This window comes from Xyrauchen texanus, chromosome 15 (assembly GCF_025860055.1).
Source record: "Xyrauchen texanus isolate HMW12.3.18 chromosome 15, RBS_HiC_50CHRs, whole genome shotgun sequence".
Lineage (NCBI taxonomy): Eukaryota > Metazoa > Chordata > Actinopteri > Cypriniformes > Catostomidae > Xyrauchen > Xyrauchen texanus.
In genome coordinates, this window is record NC_068290.1 from 38,825,846 (window position 1) to 38,847,349 (window position 21,504).

The 21,504-nt window shown below is 44.7% G+C and overlaps 1 pseudogene; it reads left to right on the top strand.

The window, feature by feature from the left end:
* LOC127655605 (probable leucine--tRNA ligase, mitochondrial) overlaps window positions 1-21,504 on the top strand; it is an 89,878-nt pseudogene that overhangs the window by 19,979 nt on the left and 48,395 nt on the right.

The following is a 21,504-nucleotide window of genomic DNA, read 5'->3' on the forward strand; positions in this document are numbered from 1 at the left end:
TCACACACCAGCCATCAGTGATGCTTATCAAACCCCAAACACCTACACACACACATCGATCCATCGCATCAGTTACTTAACACCTCTTATTATCTCATACACCCCCCTCTCTCTCTCTCTCTCTCTCTCTCTCTCTCTCTCTCTCTCTCTCTCTCTCTCTGTGTGTGTTACATTAATATTGAGTCAATACAGCAGCAGCTAAACAGTCTGGGGCTTTGCTTTAATTGGAAGCAGGTAAGTGTGCGGAGGTGGATGAAACTCTCTGTGGGATGTAGGAATTGACCTGTGTAACTTTGCACTTCTTCCCTTGAGCTATCTTGCATCATTGCATCAGTTTCAGGGCCGTTGATCGGGCAGTGCAAGTGGTGTGACCGCACTGGGCAGTCTCTAACTCATCCTGACCCTGCCTCTGCTTGATATGGCCTTGGGCTGGATTTCCCAAAAGCACCGTAAACCTAAGTAGATTGTAGAAATCAGTGGTGCCAACTGCCAATGGGCTCTATGATCCACTTAAGATTGCAATGCTTTTGTGAAACACAGCCTGATCATTATCCACATTTTTCTTGAATGCGGAAGTGTTCCATTATTCTTAACGGCAGCCTATTTTCACTCAAATATGTTTTTAGTGAATAATGTGATGTTTAGTGTTTTACATTTGTAGAAAATTGTCAAATAAAAAAAACATGTGGCTGCACATGTGGCTGAAACTTTACCAGGATACCCACACATCCTGGAAAACTGATCTCTAACCCTAACCTGGAATTTTTCAATGCAGTTTTCCAGTCATGGAAAATTTGTAAATTACCAAAATGTTCTGTAAAATAAGAGTTTTTTGTCAACCACAAAAACATTTGAATTATAAACTTTAGACAACTATGATGGTCGGACCACTGTCCACCCTGAGTTGGTAGCGATCAGAGTTATCCTGAAAAATTGCCCGAGTCGGTAGATGACATGAAGTGATGGCCAGAAGTTAGTTATGTTGATATCAACTACTCTGAGTTAGTATGACAGCCAACAACTGCACATGTTGAGCCTGAACACATTTTTACTCCAACTAACACTTTAAATGGTTGTTGTTCTCAATCTGGATTGCTTGTTTGGTAGTTTTTACATTGCTTCTTTTGGAGACCAGAACCAGAAAGCAGTCCAGTGGAAATCTGAAACATCATGGCACCACCCAGTGGTTTGTCAGGAGTGATGTGATGGATAAATCTGCCTGATTTTCTCTTTATTGCATGTTCCCTATCAAAAAGATACACTTTGATGCTGCGTTGATTTAGCGCTTTGGGAACGTCTTTAGGAGTGACCAGCTGTGAATATGTGTGCAACACGTCAATGAAATTGACTAGAATTTGACTAAATTGACTAGAATAGGCTATAGCCTCTGTTAGTGACATCATCAGGATGCACCTGTAGCAGGGCTATAAATAGATGCGTCACAGGTGCATCATCAGGTCTTTTGCCTTCAGACCACTCTGTGTGTGTTGTGCTTCTCAAGCTGTCAGAACTTTCTTTTCCTCTGTTAGGAGTTAGAATTTGTTAGGCAGTGCGCAGAAAACCTTTTCTCCTTTCCAAGAATGAGTGTGAAGCAAAGCAAGCAGTGTGTGTTCCCGTGTTTATGCTCTATGGCTGAAATGGACACACACCAGTTTTGTTTTGTGTGTTTGGGGGAAGAGCATGCTGCTCTTGAGTTGGGGTGGGGCGAGTGCGAGCATTGTGATCTGTTCACAGTCAAAATGCTTCACACTCGTCTCGCTTACGTCCAAGAGCCAGTGCCCCTCTTTCATCGTGGGGCTCTCATATGGATCTGGCTGAGGAGCGAGAGACGGGTCTGTCCCTATCGCTCGTCCCTATCGGTAGCCCCCCCTTGGGACGGGTTGTGTAAAACATCCACCTATACCCTCCCGATACCCCCACGAAACCGCACCATTCCCGCTGCCTCTGGCGTTTCGGGAGTTAGCGGTTTCCAGCGAAATGCTGGGTGTTCCGTTGCTTCCTGCCATAGACCAGGATGTGGTACACTCAACATCCCCTCGACAGGAAGTGTCAGAATTTAAAAAAAAAACAACTCAGAGACCCTGGCAGCATGGAAACTACTGCCAGGTGTTTCTATGAGGGCTCTAAGAACAGTAGAAAAAGGCTACAGAATTCAATTAGTTCGCCGTCCTCCGCGTTTCAACGGCGTGGGTCCCACTACCGTGAAACCGGAACAAGCATGTCTACTGTAAGAAGAACTGCAAAAACATGTTCCCCTTCCAGAGAGACAGTCAGGTTACTACAGTGATACTTCATGGTCCCCAAGAAGGATGGAGGGTTGTGTCCAATTTTAGCCCTTCGAGGATTGAATCGCTCAGAGGGCATTCAATTTCAAGAAGCTAACCGTCTAGACGGTCGTGTCTCAAATCCAACATCGCGATCGATCTCATGGACGTGCACTTCCATATAGAAAGTCTGCCACAACACAGGAAGTTCCTGAGGTTCGCTTTCAGGGGCGAAGCTTTCCAATATCGGATTCTTCCATTCGGTCCAGCCTTATCACCCCGCACATTCATGGAATGCACGGATACAGCACTGGCTCCTTTGCGACTCAGGGGCATCCGCATTCTGAATTACATAGACGACTGGCTGATACTAGCACAGTCACAAGAACTGGCATTACATCACAAGGATATCGTCCTAGCTCATCTGGTTGAAAAGCATCCTCTCTCCCACTCAGAAAACTACCTGTCTGGGGATTGTATGGAATTTGATCACAATGCGGGCACAATTGTCTCCCGCTCGAATCAATCCATTCAGAACACCCTGAGCAAAGTTAGTCTAGGCCAAGGTTGCATTGTTCGTCAGTATCAACGATTCCTAGGTCTCATGGCAAATGCATGTTGCCATGAGATCCCCTTGGGCCTTTTGCACATGAGACCGTTTCAGTTGTGGCTCAAAGCCAGGGGATTTCATCCAAGAGCCAGTCCCCTAAGGCTGATAAGGGTCCCACTCTAAGTGCGTCTTGCCGTCGCAGGTTGCTAACGACAGAAGTGGTCGTCCAGCTCAAGGGGAATGGGAGGGTTGACAGCTCAATTGATACAACAACTGTCTCGAGTTGACGGCTGTATTTCTGGCCCTGACATACTTCCTCCAGAGGCTGCCATGTCTTGGTGGGGGTGGACAACACAGCGGTAGCCTCTAACATAAACCATCAAGGAGGCCTATGTTCACGCCAGCTGAACAGACTGGCACGGCAGATTCTCCTTTGGGCCCAGAGCAAGCTCCTGTTAATCAGAGCAGTTTATATCCCTGGATGCCTGAATGGGAGCAGATTTACAGTCCAGATGGGAAATACCGATGGGGAGTGGAAACTCCACCCCGAGGTAGTGAAACAATCTGGTTGAGATTTTTACAGAGCGGAAGTGGACCTCTTCACCTCACAGACAGCGCAATGTCCCCTTAACCCCTCTCTAAGTCTATGTGCAAATGATAAATAAAACAACATTTGGGTGATTTTATATAAATAAAAAAAGGATAAAAAGATCAAAATCCTTTACATATGAGATGTTGTTTTGTCTAATCTCTTGACAGGAGGTCATGACCTGTCTGCCTGACTATTATAAGTGGACCCAATATTTATTCCTCAAGCTGTTTGAGGCTGGACTGGCCTACCAGAAAGAGGTGAGACAGCTTGCTTGTCTATCTGCCAATTCAATTCAATGTCAATGCAAGTGAGATTTATTTTAAAGAAATATAGCACAAATACTTTAAAATACTTTGATTTTTTCAAAGCAAAATATTTCACAAAGAATAGTTTGTTAGTTTTGAAATAAAACAACAGATCATAATAAACACATTTGGACAATTTGGATACATTCTGATTGTCAAACATTGTGGCAGCGGGGGCGTGGTCAGGTGCCCGTCCGGAAGAGAAAAGCGGTAAGGGCGCCTACACCTGAGCTAAATTATGTCTAACACCTGTGTCTAATTTCAGTGAGCACGGGGAGAGCGGCATAAAAGGCAGCCAGAGGGCCTCCAGAGAGGGAGAGAGAAAGTCTGGCGCTAGAAGCGTGCTGTGTGCTTCAGTGGCATATCTGTTTATAGTGTCAACTCAAAATATATATTAAAAAGCCTCACCTTGAGCCTGGCCTCACGTGTCATCCTTGGGACGAATACTGTCACACTGGTGTTGAAACCCGGGAATACGTTGTCCAGTCATGGAAGGTAACCGCCCCGTAGAGTCCTCCCAGCTGGCGGAGGTCCTCCAGTCCCTCGCTGCAACCACGGACCCCCGTGCCTCGTTGCCCCCGCCCGCGTTACAGAAGATGGGGCCGGCGGACGATCCAGAAGCATTCCTCGACCTCTTTGAGCGCACCGCCGAGATTTGGGGCTGGCCGCACGACCAGTGGGTAGCTCGCCTTGTTCCTCTGTTGTCCGGGGAAGCCCAACTCGCGGCTCAACAATTGCCGGCAACGAGTCTCCTGGCCTATGCTGACCTCAAGAGAGCCATCCTGCAACGGGTTGGTCGGAGCCCGGAAGAGAGCCGTCAACTCTTCCGGGCCATGAAGCTGGAGAAGGCCGACCGCCCATTCGCTTTTGCCCAACGGCTCCGAGACGCCTGCTGGAGGTGGCTGCTAGTGGGGGACCACGACGTCGAGGGAATCATCGACCAGGTGGTGCTGGAACAGTTCATCCAACGGCTGCCCAGGAGAACGGCGGAGTGGGTCCAGTGCCACCGCCCGACGTCGCTGGAGGCTGCTGTCCGGCTCGCGGAGGACCACATGGCGGCGATCCCGAGGGCGGAGGAGCCCTCTCTTCCCCCTTCCCCTGTTCCCTCCCCTTCCCCTCTGCCTTCTCGCTCTGCTCTCTCCCCAGGACCCGTTTCTGCCCCCCCGTAGGCGTGGAGGATTCGCGAGATCAGCTTCCCGGCCTTGGGAAGCAACATATTCCCCCTTCCCCTGTTTCTTCCCCTGTTCCCTCCCCTTCCCCTCTGCCTTCTCGCTCTGCTCTCTCCCCAGGACCCGTTCCTGCCCCCCGTAGGCATGGAGGATTCGTGAGGCCAGGCTCAAGGTGAGGCTTTTTAATATATATTTTGAGTTGACACTATAAACAGATATGCCACTGAAGCACACAGCATGCTTCTAGCGCCAGACTTTCTCTCTCCCTCTCTGGAGGCCCTCTGGCTGCCTTTTATGCCGCTCTCCCCGTGCTCACTGAAATTAGACACAGGTGTTAGACATAATTTAGCTCAGGTGTAGGCGCCCTTACCGCTTTTCTCTTCCGGACGGGCGCTTGAACACGCCCCCGCTGCCACAAACATGTTAGTGAAACATGTCCATAGTTAATATGCATGCAGTACACCTGAGGTTTCTCTGCTCGGACACCTGTGTGAACTTGAGAGGAACTGACTTCCAACATCTCCTAAATATCACTGCCACACTAGTTGCTTAGAAGTCATTGAGCAACATTTTTTACTTCTATCGGGAAGAATTGCAGACTTGAGTGAAATTTCCTTATCCCGTAATTTGAGACGTTCATATTTGACGGTCAAGCAGTATAAGTTACAGCACAATACTTCAGTATGAATCCAAACTAACATTCCTGCATTATATTATTATACAGTATCTCTTGCAGGGGAGCTTGTGAGAGTGCACACAATATTCATTTTAATTCTCGATACATTTTTTATTTTATTTTTAATATTCCACCCACGCGATAACTGGTTAAAAAACAAGTTGTACTGAGTCTAAAATCAGTTTGACCGAACAAGACCTCGCATTGGAATCCATCTGTGTCTTGGAGGCTTATGCTGTCTTTATGCTAAAATGATCATATTTATGAGATGAGCATACATTTCTTTGAGCCCAGATATTTAGAGTTTCAGTTAAAAGACTATGGTGGAAACCAATTGGTATTGGACATAATTAAAGAAATAGTTCACCCGAAATGAAAATTCTGTAATTATTTATTCACCATAATGTGAATAAATAACAGAATGTATTTTAAGTTGTTATTTACTCCCAAACTCCAGCAAATCAAATTTGGCAACTACATCACAGGTTTGAGGTCATGATGTTTTGTTCACGAGATGCAAGAACCAATGAGGTTTGATGTTATTGATTTTCAAATCTGCGTCTATTTCACCATATTTTATTGGGTGATGCCATTGGTAATTGATCAGTGATTTGATTTGAGAGTGAATAACAATGTAAATTTTGCTCTGATCATAACAGAAAGTGAACGTATGGCGCATATAGTGCATGAATAGGACTGATTACTTTTAATGCGGTTTTATTTTGTCCTTTTTGGTGCTTGACAGACCAGAGTTACTTTTCATTTGCAGTATACAGCAAAAGCATTTGATAAAAAAAAATAAAATCATTTTGTGTTTCACGGAAGTACTAAAAAATTACAGGGTTTGGATTGCCTTTATGGTGCATAAATAATTACAATATGTACATTTTTGGGTGAATTTTTCCTTTAAGTTTAACATTTTTGTGTTGACTACAATTTATTTAGTTTGCTTTTTGTGTTCTGTCGTAGTCGACCAAAATATCACAGAGGCTTATAAACCGGACAATATTCAGAATTTTTTAATTATCACATTGGCCAATAAATGATCAGCCTGGATCAAAACTCTGTTCCTCTGAATCACCAATGTTGCATGGCAGTTGCAGTCATTGGCACTCTAAGCAGGCGATCTGGGCCATGTAAACTGAAAGCTGTCAGCAGCTTTCTGCATGCTGGATCCGCAAAAGAGCACCTTCAAAATGTAAGTGCGTCACGTGTGATATAAAAATAAATGCTATATTCTCTGTGCACTATGTACAATTAGTTTGATTGTGTCTTTTTTTTTGTGAGAAAAATAGTTTACTATTATGCACATGTCATCCGTGGTTGCTGGATTACTGTGTGCACTGTTGTTGTGTCCTTCTCCTAAAAAAAATGTATGTGCAAATAAGTTTCTAAAATTGGAGGGCAAAACAGAAACCAGAAGAAACTGCCATTTACCATCTAAAACACACAATCTTATTTTTATATTTTCATATTTTTTTCATTATTTTTACAAAGTTAAACTTTTGTGTGAAATTGAGTAAATATACTGCTAAATAAAAATGTATTATTAAGCAATTTTATGTATGTTATTTACTATATTAAATTGTGTAATATATCAGACATATATCATCCTATTGGCCACCCTGCTTTCTGGATATCGGCTTCAGCCATTAATGGGGTCATAGCATACTGTTTTTATTTTATAATATTATATTCGGTCCACTGATTAGGTCCACTGTAAGTAATGTTTTTTTTTTCACCAAAGTCTTAATTTAGTAATATATTATAATTTTTCAACCTGTCTCTGGCCCTCTGTCTGAAATGCTAAACTTCAATGAAAAATCCACTATTGTGATTGGCTAACATTGCACAGCCTCTCAAAAACAGCCATATTTGAAACTCAATTGGAAGAGAATGACACATTATAACCAGCTCCAAAACATTATAAAACTAAATTTAAGGGGTTACACATAATGCACATGATACACATTCCGAATTAATTAAACTTATCACTTATTGTAAGCCAAACAGCACCATAAACTATCAAACAGTCATGACATTCAAAATGATCATGAATTCAATTTTTTACTTATGGTTTTGCTATCGGGTCCAAGTTGTTTTTACTGCCCCATCCTTCAACAACAGTTCCATACTTACAGTATCATATCACTGGAAATGCATCAAAACAGTCAAAGACATCTATCTAGTGCATGTTTACATAAATCCAACAACTAAAAATAGCACAGATGAGCTTGAGAAAGCATCCAGAATGTGTTTGTGCCTAAATAACAACTCAAAGCAGATGATGAAGCCGAATGGGCTCTCCTTTTCAGAGTTGTAACTTGACACTGCTTCTTTTAAAATCGGCCTAAGATACATGACAATGGTCCCCTTGCAGCAGGTGTCCCGACGCGTTCTGTTCACCACAGACCCCTCCAAGCAGGGTTGGGGTGCCGTGTGCAACGGGCACGCAGCTGCGATAATATCGTGCGCTCTTATCCCAGGATATCTCACTAACTTGGCTCCCTGGTTGACTCCTCCCTAGCCCTCTGGTCTGCAAATTCAGCAGAGGAATTCCCCGACCAAACCCAATGCGAGGACTCAAATTACTCTGTACTGGAATAGGTGCTCCACAGGTCGGGCCCCTGTGTGGACTTGTCCCCCTGTGTGTATTTTCCGCGCTACAGTCCCCTTGTGAGCGGACCCACATCTCCCTTGGGGAGTTCTCATTGGCCTCCGGTCACCATGTTTGTAGCAACTCCTCCCTCCCAATGAGGTAGGATATACCACTGTGTCATTCTCCACATGCGACTTAGAATCCCATGTGGTGTATTCCACCACTCTTTACATTCCCCAGCCTGGGCAGGTGTGGTCGCCACAGGGTTGTTCCCCCTTGAAAGAATAGGAATTGGGAAAGAACGCCTTAGATAGAGAGAGAAAAGGCGCAGCTGGCGCGGTTTGCTCCCATGCTTGGCATGTCGCCTTGTTCCCCCCATATCGTTGCGTAGGGAACCAGAAGGCTATGACGATATTATGGGGCGTTGGGGAAGGGTATGTGCAGTCTGACACGGCCTGTCATTTTTTGGCTTGCCCGCACCTGTGTCAGCAGAGCACGTACACGGTTCAGCGCATGGCGAGATTAAAATTGGACCCCTAGTATCGCTTCTTCGGCACAACGTCTAAGTGAGCGACAGACGGGGAACGTCTAGGTTACTGTTGTAACCTCCATTCCCTGATGGAGGCAATGAGACATTGTGTCCTCCTGGCCACGTCGCTGAACTGAGCCACTGTTATGGCCGAACCTCATTGTCGGCTCCTCAGGCAAAATCCTGAATGAACAGAAGCATTTCCCTCCCTTTATACCCATATGTCCGGGGGCGGGACATGCAAATTCTGTCTGCCAATATTCTCATTGGCCTTTTCTCAAGTTCAGAGATGCGCGAGGCTCTCAAGAGAGACCCCTAGTGTCGCTTCTTCGACACAAGGTCTCGTTCCCTCCATCCACCACAGTAACCTAGACGTTTTTCCTGGTCAGACTGACTCCATCTAAGACATGCGAACAGCTACTTGTTTGTCAGGTCTCCTCTGAGCCATTGAACAATAAATGCCACCTCTGAATCCACAAACAAAGACAGAACCAGATAAATGATCAGTGTCAGGAAGGCTTAGTGAACATTTTCTTAAAAGGAATAATTTCCAAAACCCCAAAATTTGAATTCTGCTCTAGACTTACACTAGACTCAGGTGTGGGCCAGTAAGCAACCACCCAGCACCCTAGCAACCACATACTGTAGTGACGCCCTGGTAACGGCTCACAATACCCTAGCATCATAGCAGTGACTTTCACCACATTTATTTCAGAAAACATACATATCTATTTTGCAAAGGTATTGTTGTTTTTGCAAAGTTTATTGCAAAATAAGGTGCATAGTTTTTGGGGTGATAAATGGATGTTAAAACTGAAAGCATCATATGCATGCTCCAGACACAAAGGCTGTTCTAAACTTGTGCTGCTTTCTAAGACAGCTTGTTTTGCCCAAATTCTAAGGTGGAATCGCATGCATAATTTGCAGAGAAGTCAATCCCATAATGCATTGCGAGTGAAATGTTTATCCAATATGGCTGACAAGTGAGAGAAATATCAATAAATACATTCATTCAGTACTAAAAAGTATTGTGTTTGAATTGGACCAGTAATCAACCACCAACAACACCTTAACTAATATATTGCAATGCTGTACATACCATTCAGAAAACCTGAAAAACAGCATTGCAACATCCTGACAACCAAATACAACCTAGAATGATGGCAGCGAGTTTTGCATAGGCCAACAACACCCACATTTTCTTTAGAAAATGTACAAATGTTGTTCATTAAAGCACTCTTTTACTAAGTCTTGAACAAAAAAACAAGTAATCTATCATGTATGCAAATAGTTCTAAGGCAGAACTTTTAACTGTTCTCCAAACACATGCTACCTCGCATTACTTTATCCACTGTTTAACAGATTTGTTCGTTGCCTTGGAGACTCTATATATGGTTTGATTTTTTTTTTCTTTAGACCTATTGAAGCATGTCTGAAAACATGCACAGGTTTGAATAAAGAGATGTAGCTTTTGCTTTGGCTTTTCTGTAGTTCTTGGCTCTTAAGAGCGTTTTGTTTGTCTCTAACACCTCACAGTGTGTCCAAGTGAGATCTGAGTGTGTTTGCAGACTGAATGCTGGCAAGAGTGTCTGGCTGATAAAATCCTCCCCTGCCTTACAGGCTGTGAGAGACCACAGCAGAAATGACATGCTCATCTTTAGGAAATAATTTTTGGCTTTGTTTAAGTTACAGCTTGGGTTATATTTTTATGTAGTCTTGAACATAGCGGTCCTTATTTTCGCCTTGCTCACAAACCATTCACTATATGCCTGATGCATATTGTACACAGGGTGGTTGCTAAGGTGTTCTGTGTGGTTGTTTCCCCTTTTCTCCCCAATTTTAGAATGCCCAGTTCTCACTACTTAGTAGGTCCTCGTGGTGGCGTGGTTACTCACCTCAATCCTGGTGGTGGAGGACAAGTCTCAGTTGCCTGTCCGTGCATCTTATCACGTGGCTCAACCTGCATGAAACCGCGGAACCGAAGTAGAAAAACCTTTCCCAACTGAGAGATGAAGACTGTAGCTTGACAACACAAAAAACGTTGGTAGTTCGATTATAACTGCCCATGCAAACTTATTCAGTGTCTTATCCGGAATACATTTTGCAACTTGCTTTACTTTAAAATCAGTTGAAGATTTACATTTTATGAAAGGTATGAAGAGTGCTCTCTCAAATGAGATGGCTATCTCCCTAACCCTGTGCTCTTTACTGTCAGAATGTCAAACTTGCGTTCAAGTCGTTAATGAGTCCTTAAGCATTGAACAACATTCGGGCCCTCCTCAATTATTTTGTATTTGTCTTCCACTCAGGAAGAGGAGCCTCTTGTAAATGAGAGCATTAATGGGTAGTGACAGAGAGAGAGAGAGACATCAAAACCAAACCGTTTTTCATATCTCATCCTTTCAGTGTTCAGCAGCACAGCTGAGCCTTTTGGCCTTAACCTTCGTTAATATGCATAGCTCTTTTCCATCCACTCATCTAATCCTGTCTACCTCACCCCCAAGATTTTCTTTTCTCAGCTTGGGTCTGTATGTGTGTGTGTGGGTGTGTGTGTGTGTGTGTATGTTTGTTGACATTTTTGGAGGTTCATGGGGTTTTAGTACAGAAACCAGGCCTGTGGCGACTAAGGTCAAGCACACACTGCAAGACAGAAGGTTGTTGTCCAGTGCATATTTAAATGCTCACAGTGTCTTGCTTTCTGTGTGTAAGGTGTGCATACTACACAACTGATTACAGACTAAAGAGCCGTTCACACTGAACATATTTTTTGTGTCTGTCCGCACTATTTTTCTATTGTTTTCTATGACATTTTCTATGTGTTCTTACAGGTTTCTCAAGCCTCGTAATGTAAAGGCTACCACTCATTCAGTAATTTGGCTCCTTAAAAGAGAGCTAGGTCCGTATAACATCAGCATGATTATCATTATTGGAGTGGTGGTGGTGGCGTAGTGGACTAAAGCACATAACTGGTAATCAGAAGGTCGCTGGTTCGATCCCCACAGCCACCAGCATTGTGTCCTTGAGCAAGACAATTAATCCAGGTGCACTGTAAGTCGCTTTGGATAAAAGCGTCTGCTAAATGCATAAATGTAAATGTAAATCATCCTGTCTGAAATACCACCCTAAGTACTTGTGGTCCTCCTCCGAGTCCACACTTTGGTGATGTAATACTGCATAGTTTCAATGACTTAACTATTATTCTAAAATGTGGAATATGGCAGTGTATAAACATATTTAGTCATTAATGTATAATCTTTTCTTGCAGCCACTCTTGGATGCTTTGGCTGATCTCCCAGAATGGTATGGAGTTCAAATGGATGCAGGCCAATTGGATTGACGAATGTTCCGGCTGCTTCTTCAACCACACATTGACTGTATTGAATGTTTCATCTGTACAGCTCTTGTGTAACCAGACTGGATTTGTCTTTTGTCAGCTCCATGGCTCTTTTCATAGACATTTACTGTGAACCGCTCATAGAGCAGTTTCTATGTTGAATTTCCATGCTGACATATGAACATATGCATTTCATCAGACTGATTTTCAGTTTGGCTGGAGGCTGTTTACTTCTTTGTGTCTTTGAGTCTGTTGTGTTTTCTGTGTAAAGGAGGATTTTTATTCACTGTGCTATTGCTTATTAAAATGTTAATTTAATTCCCAGGACAGAGAGAGAGTGCATATGTCTGTTTGCTGTAATATGAAGAGTCTGATCATTTTGCTTTTCCTTTCCTTTATATTTGTCTTTGCTTTCTTTTGCTTAGCTGTTCCCTTTTTTATTTTCTCTTTTTCCTTTTCCTCTCCTTCCTTTTTCATATTTTTTCCTATCTTCCTCTCTTTTCTTTGCTGTCTTTTTCCATTTCTGTCCTCCTCCTCGCCTCTCCTTGCCATCAATTTCCTTTGAATCTTTTCTCTCTTTTCATCACTTTTCCTTTCCTTTCCTTGCATTGCCTTGCTTTTTACATTTTCTTTTGTTTTCATGCCTTTTGTCCTTTCTTCTGCTTATCTTTTTTCGTTGCTTTTTCTCTCCTTTCCTTTTCTTTCCTCTCCTTGCCTTTCATTTCATTTATTTTATTTTATTTTCCTATTGTTTCCTTTTACATTTTTCTTTTCTCTCCTTTCCTTTCCTTTCTCCTTCCTTTCTTTTCCCTCTCTTCTTTATTTCATTTTCTTTTTCCTGTCTTTTCTCCTTTCTTTTCCTTATCCTTCTTCCTTTTTTCTTCCTTTCCTTTTACTTTTTCCTTTCCTTTCTTTCCCTTTCCTTTTTTCTTCCCTTTCCTTTTTCATTTGTTTTCCTTTACTTCCTCTCCTCACTTCTCCTCTCGTCTCCTTTCCTCACCTTGCCTTTACTTTCCTTTTTCTTTGCTTTACTTTTGCTTTCCCCTTCCCTTCCCTTTTCTTCTCCCTCCTTTGCTTTTATTTGTCCTTTTCTGTCTCTTTTTCATTCCTTTGCTTTTTTGTTTTGTTTTTCCCTTTCCCTTTCTTTTGCTTTGCTTTTCCCTTTTCAATTTTTTCCTTTTCAGCTTGCTTTGCTTCTCTCTCTCTCTCTCTCTCTCTCTCTCTCTCTCTCTCTCTCTCTCTCTCTCTCTCTCTCTCTCTCTCTCTCTCTCTCTCTCTCTCTCTCTCTCTCTCTCTCTCTCTGGCTTATGTTTTCCGTTGGTGTGAGTGAGTGGATGTGTGAGTGAGTGGATGTAAACGGAGAGCTAGATTTTATGCTTTTTTTGGAATACTGCTGTGGTGATCTTTTCTTTTTTTTTCCTTACGTGCATGATAGAGGTAAGACATCATTTATTTTCGTGGAATTAGGCGGAAAAAGTTGTTACAATTGTTTGAACTTTCGCGGGTATGGCGTCCTCTGTGACGCCGTTGCTGTCCATTGGACACGGGGTTCGGTTTGTTACTGATCCCGGTGTTACGATGGAAAAGGCTCTGCTTGCAGTTGGTGAACAGGTAGGCTTTGATAATATATCGCACGCGTCGCGAATGAACAAAGCCGCAGTTGTTTTTTTGAAAGATGAACGCTTGGTACATGATTTGATTGATAGTGGGGTTTTTATCAGTGATTTGTTTGTTCAAGTTTCGCCGTTATCAGTGCCGTCTACAAGAGTAGTTGTCTCAGGTGTACCGCCTTTTTTTCCGAATGAGTTGATTGAACAAGAATTGCGTAGGTTTGGAAAATTTGCAAGTGGTTTTAAGATGGTGACGCTCGGGTGTAAAGATGCGCGGTTAAAACGACTCGGTTACTAACGTAACCTCGGTTCCCTGAGAGGAGGGAACGAGTATTGCGTAAGTAGCTTACGCTATGGGAAAACTCAGTTTCTTGAGAAATATTGAAGTCTTTATGTAAAACGCATTGCAGCTGCACAGCAGACAGCAATGAGCGAGGCAGCTCGGTCATTGGCTGTGCTGCGGCAACTTGCTCGAACCAATGACGGGGCGACTCTGAACGCGCGACCAATGGGCGCGCGCTTCGCGCTCGCGCGCTCAGAGCCCGCCAAGATGGGCGTGGCTTAGGGCTATATATTAGGCGCCCCGTCATGAGAGTTCTTTAGGTTCAATCGACTGAAGCGAACTGACCAAGCACTAGCACGGCAGCTTACGCAATACTCGTTCCCTCCTCTCAGGAAACCAAGGTTACGTTAGTAACCGAGTCGTTCCCTATCGAGAGGTCTCTCCTATTGCGTAAGTAGCTTACGCTATGGGAACACCATGCAAAACGCCGTGCGTGCTGACTTCGCTCTATAAAGCCAGAGGCAGATGCCTGAGCCTTAAACCAAAGTGATTATTCCACGAGCCGGCCAACGGCGAGCTACATAATGGGATAGTATAGAGCGCCTTCCAAGGTGGTCCATGGTGGGGCGCTCATAGTACAAACACAAGCACATATCTTATGTACTGAGTTTTCTATGTACTGATATGCATAAAAAAATCCTTTAAGTCAGTCAGAGACGGACCTATAAGGGAGGAGATAATGCTCAGCATATACATAGTCCATTCTATAGTCAGGCTGATAGAATGTTGGAATGCAATGAGGGGACCTGTAGGTTATAAAACCTGATAAATGTCGAAGGTGAGGCCCAGCCTGCCGCCGCACAAATATCTTCAATGGGTATCCCACTCGACCACGCCCACGAGGAGGCCATGCTCCTCGTAGAGTGAGCTCTGACGCCTAAGGGGCATTGAAGGCCCTTGGCTTCATAAGCCAGCGCTATAGCATCCACTCTCCAGCGCGATATTCAGTGCGGCCGCCAAAGCATACGAATAATTGTTCCGTCTGTCTGAACAGGGCAGAACGTTCCAAATATACTCTGAGCGCCCTGACCGGGCAGAGTAAATTAGCGTCGCTTTCGTCTGCTGGGGACGATAGCGCTGCCAGAGATATCACCTGTACTCTGAAGGGTGTGGAGAGCACTTTAGGAATATACCCGTGCTTTGGCCTAAGGACAACTCTGCAGTCGTTAGGTCCAAATTCCAGGCAAGTAGCGCTTGATGACAGCGCGTGCAGGTTGCCCACTCTCTTGACTGAGGCGAGCGCCAGCAAGAGCGCAGTTTTGAGCGAGAGCCGTTTAAGGTGCACGGTTCGGAGAGGTTCGAACGGGGCACTCTTGAGTGCGTCCAGGACCGTGGCCAGGTCCCAGATCGGCACCGAGGGGGGGCGAGGAGGGTTCATCCTCCTAGCGCCTCTTAGGAAATGAATGATTAGGTCGTTTTTCCCTAATGAACGTCCTGTATCAGGATTGTGTGACGCCGCTATGGCAGCCACATAGACTTTGAGCGTGGAGGGTGTGCATTCTTTGAAATCGTTTGACGGGGGCGCGCGCGCCCGTTCTGAATGATGTTGCAAGGCATCGAATAGAGAGCACGCGCTCAGATGAGAGGCGCGCTGTCATCTGCACTGAGTCTAGCACTATTCCCAGAAAAGAGATATTCTGGCTGGGGGATAGCACGCTCTTTGCAAAATTGATTCTCAGACCCAGGCATTCTAGATGGCTGATAATCCAAGATCTGTGCGTCGTTAACTGACCCCCTAATTGTGCTATGATTAGCCAATCGTCGAGGTAATTCAGTATTCGCACTCCCCGCTGTCTCAGGGGGGAAAGTGCTGCGTCCATACATTTCGTGAATGTACGGGGGGCCAATGATAGGCCGAATGGTAGTACTGTGTACTGGTATGACTGTCCCTCGAAAGCGAATCTCAGAAAAGGCCTGTGATGAGGCGCTATCGGAATGTGAAAGTAAGCGTCTTTCAAATCCACTGATAGAAACCAATCCCCGGGGCGAACTTGCGCGAGGATATGTTTGGTTGTTAATATTCTGAACGAGCGAATCATTAAAGCTTTGTTCAGATGTCTGAGATCTAGGATGGGGCGGAGGCCACCATCCTTTTTCGGGACGAGAAAATAGCGGCTGTAAAAACCCGCCTCGCTCATAGAGGGAGGAACAGTTTCTATAGCGCCCTTCTCTATCAGTTTGAGCACCTCGGTGCGTAGAACATGTGACACATCTTTCCTCACTTTCGTCTCGACCACCGCTGAAAAGCAGGGCTTGTGTTTTATTATGTTCAAAACCCATTTCGGCATGTCGGGGATATTTTCCCAGGCTTTTGCTCGTACAGATATGGGCTGAATGCTGGCTGGGGGCGTGTCGCAGTGACGTATGGGCCCCACCGGCAAATTGCCTTGTGCTAACACTGAGTTTACAGCTCTCAGAGGCGCAGGTGCGCGCTGAGCAGCCGTGTTGAGTGCCGAGTGCAGGGGTGCGTGTGAGAGTACAGGCACGCGCGCTATCTCCGAAATGCTTGCAGCATGAGTCGGAGAAATGCTTGAAACTGTATGGACAGAGTTTTTCGGGTGGGGGTGCATACATCGTAATAGGCACGCGCGCCACATTCATAAAGCTTCCCGCTCTTAGCGGGGAGTCTCTTGGCTCGTGCATCACATCTGTGATGTTTGCAGCATGAGACAGAGAACTGTTTGAAACTGTATGGGCAGCGCTTATGAGTGGGGGTGCATATAATGTAGTAGGCACGCGCGCCACTTTCATAAAGTCTTCCGCTCGCGGTGGGGGTTTTTTGGCTATGCATACAGTGTTTGTGTGTAGGGGTGCATGCATGGCAGCAGGCACGCGCGCTACTTTTATAGTATTTCCCGCTTTTACTGGGGAAGTGTTTATAACTGTGGGAACAGTGCTTGTGTGTAGTGGTGCATACATGACAATAGGCACACGATCTACATTTATGGAGCGTCCAGCTGAGCTGGGGAAGTATTCGGCACTGTTTGGACAGTATTGATATGTGGGAATGCGCACTTTAGTGTGGACACGTGACCCCTTAGTGACACAGGCAGAAAATGTGCTAACACTGAGCTTACAGCTCTCAGAGGCGCGGGCGCGCGCTGAGCAGCTGTGTTGAGTGCCGAGTGCAGGGTGCGTGTGAAATCACAGGCACGCGCGCTATCTCCATAATGCTCGCAGCATGAGCTGGAGAAATGTTTGAAAACTATATAGACAGTGTTTACAGGTGGGGGTGCATACATTGTAATAGGCATGCGCGCCACTTTCATAAAGCTTCCCGCTCTTAGCGGGGAGTTTGTTGGCTCGCGCGTCGCATCTGTGATGCTCGTGGCATGCGCTAGAGAACTGTCTAGAACTGTATGGGCAGTGCTTATGGGTGGGGGTGCATATACTGTAGTAGGCACGCGCGCCACTTTCATAAAGCCTCCAGCTCGCGGCAGGGTTTTTGGCCATGCATACAGTGTTTGTGTGTAGGGGTGCATGCATCACAGCAAGCACGCTCGCTACCTTTATAGTATTTCCCGCTTTTACTGGGGAAGTGTGTATAACTGTGGGAACAGTGCTTGTGTGTAGTGGTGCATACATGACAATAGGCACACGATCTACATTTATGGGGCGTCCAGCTCGAGCTGGGGAAGTATTTGGCACTGTTTGGACAGTATTGATATGTGGGAATGCGCACTTTAGTGTGGACACGTGACCCCTTAGTGACACAGGCAGAAAATGTGATTTCTGTGTGTTGCCGTTAAAACGGCGTTTGATTGCAGGTGAGCGAAGTTCTGTGACTGGCCCATTGACTGCTGTACAGACATTTCCAGCCGCCTGTAAGGGGACTGGGTAATGTTTTACACGTTTTGGAGACGGGAGGCGCCGCCCTGGCTCGCTGCTGCTGCTGAGGCGGTCTCTGGCGGCTCTGTGACGAGCTGGAGCGCTTGGGCAGGAAGTGACGCATAGCCTGCGAATCCTTCCGAGCTTCAGTGAAGCGTTCAGTGAACTCTCTTACCGTTTTAGACAGGATGCGGACGATCTCTGAGTCCATGCTGGTGCCCGTGCTCGTGTCCGCTAATGTCGATGGCGCGGGGTCGAAGGCCGAGCCCGGCCAGTCGTCGGATGCAGGGTCAATGGAAAGGCTGTCATCCTTTTCACCGTCGTCCCCGACGCGCCGAACGAGACGAGACCCACCACTCTGTTGGAGGGGTGCTGGTCCGCCTGCGTTGAAATGGACTGGCGGCAGGTAGTTCTCGTGTAGTGGTGAAGCCTCCGTGAGCGGCGCTTTTTCTTGCACGGCTCGAACAGAGGGGACGGCAGCACGGTGGTAGCAGGCTCGTTCGCGGCGAAGGCGGCAAATCGAGCGCGCAGCTCGGTGAGGCCCAGGGAGTCACATTCGGGGCATCCGCCTCGAGTGAGAGCAGCTTCTGCGTGGTCAGGTCCCAGGCAGCGAGTGCAAATGATGTGACGATCTCCGTCAGGAAGAGGGCCTCTGCACGAGGCGCAGGCTGAAGGCATTTGCAACAACGCCTTGAAAAATTACTCTTTTACTCAATCAAAAAGCGTCGCAGAGGCGAGCGCTTGCAGTAAAAGGATATAGCGATGCGCGCCGGATGGCGTAGCAGAAGGCTTGGAAGGCGGCTGAAGGCGCCGGCGTCCTCTTAGCGGTCCTGCTGTAGGCTTTTCGACGGCTTTTCGAACTCTCATGACGGGGCGCCTAATATATAGCCCGGGCTCTGAGCGCGCGAGCGCGAAGCGCGCGCCCATTGGTCACACGTTCAGAGTCGCCCCATCATTGGTTCGAGCAAGTTGCTGCAGCACAGCCAATGACCGAGCTGCCTCACTCATTGCTGTCTGCTGTGCAGCTGCAATGCGTTTTACATAAAGACTTCAATATTTCTCGAGAAACTGAGTTTTCCCATAGCGTAAGCTACTTACGCAATAGGAGAGACCTCTCGATAGGGAACATGTAGTCTCACTTCGCAGGCAAGTGTTCATGTTCCTAGATTCTCCAACACAGTCTTTGGATGTATCCTTTAAGATAAAGCATGGAGGAGGATATTATACTGTGTATGCTAATTCAGGGAGCATGAAATGTTTTGAATGTGGGGATGTGGGGCACAAGCGTATTGCTTGCCCGCACAGAGAACAAGCTGAACGTGCATAGAATCACATTGAACAAATACATGAAGCTGATAGACAAGCTGTTTCAGCTCCTAGTAGCATGTCTACTACTCAGGGAGAACGAATGCATAGTGTAACTAATGAGAATATTGAGACAAATCGGGATGGTAAGGGAGATGATGGAGTTTCGGAGCAATCAACTTCTGTTGAGAGCGCTGTGATACATTCAAAGGAGATCGAACAAATCAGTGAAGTTGAAGCCACGGGTGTGGGTGTGCCTAGTGAACAGAATGCTCTTGTTGTATCTCAGGAGAAGGAAGTGATTACATTGTTGAATGTTGGAAGCCAGGTGGAAAGTGATGATGAAGAGATGGACCAGGATGAGTCAGATAGTGAAGGACTTGATGGGTCAAATAGAGTGAAAGATCTGTATTCTTTGGAGGAAATCAATAATTTCCTGGATGAAACGTTTGGACAATCATTTAAGGTTGATGATTACTTTGCTGACACAGAAAAAATCATTAGGTCGGTGACAATATTACAAAAGATGGTGAGTTTTGATTTATTGGACGAACGGAAGCGGTATCGTTTGAGAAAACATGTCACGGTACTTAAAAAGGTTTCCAAGCCAGGCAAAACTAGAAAAGGTAAAAAAGCTTTTAGCAAAAAGTAAGTGATGTCAGGCTTGATCATGTTGCACTTTTTGCATTTTTTGTTTCTCTGTCTGTCCCTCTTTTTCTTTTTTTCTATGGGGAGTTTAAGGATAGGCTCTTTAAATATGAGTGGTGGGTGGGATAGACAGAAGAGAGAAATGGTTAAGGAGGTAGAAAAAATAAATAGATTAGACGTAATCTTTTTACAAGAAACTCATAGCACAATAAAATATGAAGTTGATTGGGGTTTATCTTGGGGTGGTCAATTTTTTTTTAAATCATGAGAGTAATGTGAGTGGAGGGGTAGCAATACTATTTTCTAATTCAAAAATTAATGTTTTAAGTTCCTGTGATCTAGTTAAAGGCCGAAGTCAAATGGTTAAAGCTAATATTGAGGGTTCAATCTATTTTTTTATTAATACTTATGCCCCTAATATTGGGACTGAAAGAATAGATTTTTTCAATAATATAAAGAAAGCACTTGAGTTGAACGATTTTGACTATCTTATTCTAGGTGGGGACTGGAATTGTACTGTTGATTTTAACAATGACAGGCTTAGTGAGGAGCCACATTTACAATCTAGTAAGAATTTAAAAAGTTTATTGGTACAGTTTGATTTAATAGATGCATGGAGAATTAAATTTCCAAATGAAAGACAATACACATGGGTCAAAATCTTAGATGGAAGAGTGAGTGCAGCAAGACTGGATAGATTTTATTTGTCACAAGGACTTAGATCAAAGTTAATTGATAGTGTAATTAGACCAGTTGGATTTTCTGATCATCACCTTATTATTGTAAGTATTTTTTTGAAGCAAGATGTTAATAGATCTCAGTGGCATTTTAACAATAAATTGATCCAAGATGAAACATTTTGTGAGAATCTAAAAATGATATGGCAGAAGTGGAAAGAAAAAAAATGTTCTTTTGAGTCTTTAAATAAGTGGTGGGAAGTTGGAAATGCTCAAATCAGAATTTTTTGTCAACAATATACTTCTTTTTCCTCTGTTATGTTAAAACAGGCCATAAAAGAAGTTGAGGAGGCCATAAGAAAAATTGAAAATGGCCTTTTGAATGGTGGGGATGCTGAAAGTAATGACACATTGAAAACAAAAAGAGTGGAGCTGAGTTCCTTGCTGCAAGAAAAAGTTAAAGGGGCCCTTGTGAGGTCAAGATACATTCAACTAAAAGACATGGATGCCTCAAGTACTTTTTTCTTCAACTTAGGAAAAACTTGTGTGAAAGATCAGCGCATGACATGTCTGAGATGTCCAGATGGGCATGTAACAACAGACGGAGGAGAAATGAGAAGATGCGCCACGGTTTTTTATACTGAGTTGTATGGCAAAGAACAATGTGATGAGGAATGTGTACAAGAACTCTTAGATGGTCTGCCTAAGCTTAAGAGGAACTGAACAAACTGAGCTGGATAAAGAACTAAGTTTGGAGGAACTCACTATAGCTGTTAATCAGCTGACCTCAGGCCGCTCACCTGGAATAGATGGACTCAGCATTGACTTTTTTAAACATTTCTGGGGGATTATAGGTCCTGATGTACATGAGGTACTGATGAGCTCTTTTGAACAAAGCTTCCTTTCAACATCCTGTAGAAGAGCTGTTCTAACATTAATTCCTAAAAAAGGAGATCTATCTCATCTTAAGAACTGGAGACCTGTTGCGCTATTATGTACTGAATATAAAGTGCTTTCAAGAGCTTTGTCTAATAGGTTGAAGCCTTATATTGGCTTACTTGTGCATATGGATCAG